Here is a 379-nt window from a genome sequence, read left to right on the forward strand (position 1 = left end):
AAAAGGGTCACCTTGTGGTTGAACTTCATTCAACACCCATACTGACTACATAGAAGCAGGATAAATAAACCATTCAATTCAATTTCAATTCAATTTTATTTATAGTATCAATTCATAACAAGAGTTATCTCGAGACACTTTACAGATAGAATAGGTCTAGACCACACTCCAGAATTTACAAGGACCCAACAGTTCTAGTAGTTTCCTCCAGAGCAAGCAACAGTGCAACAGTGGCGAGGAAAAACTTCCTTTTAGGCAGAAACCTCGGTCAGACCCAGGCTCTTGGTAGGCGGTGGCCGGTTGGGGTCAGAATGAAGAGTGGCAATAACAAAAATAGAAAAGAAATGGTAGTTTGTAGCAGTTCTTTGTAGTAGTTCAT

General features: G+C 39.8%; 1 protein-coding gene across 6 annotated transcripts in view; it reads left to right on the forward strand.

The window, feature by feature from the left end:
- svilc (supervillin c) overlaps window positions 1-379 on the forward strand; it is a 24,784-nt gene that overhangs the window by 21,073 nt on the left and 3,332 nt on the right. The gene's annotated exons all lie outside the window — the stretch shown is intronic.

Source organism: Etheostoma spectabile, chromosome 15, assembly GCF_008692095.1.
Source record: "Etheostoma spectabile isolate EspeVRDwgs_2016 chromosome 15, UIUC_Espe_1.0, whole genome shotgun sequence".
Lineage (NCBI taxonomy): Eukaryota > Metazoa > Chordata > Actinopteri > Perciformes > Percidae > Etheostoma > Etheostoma spectabile.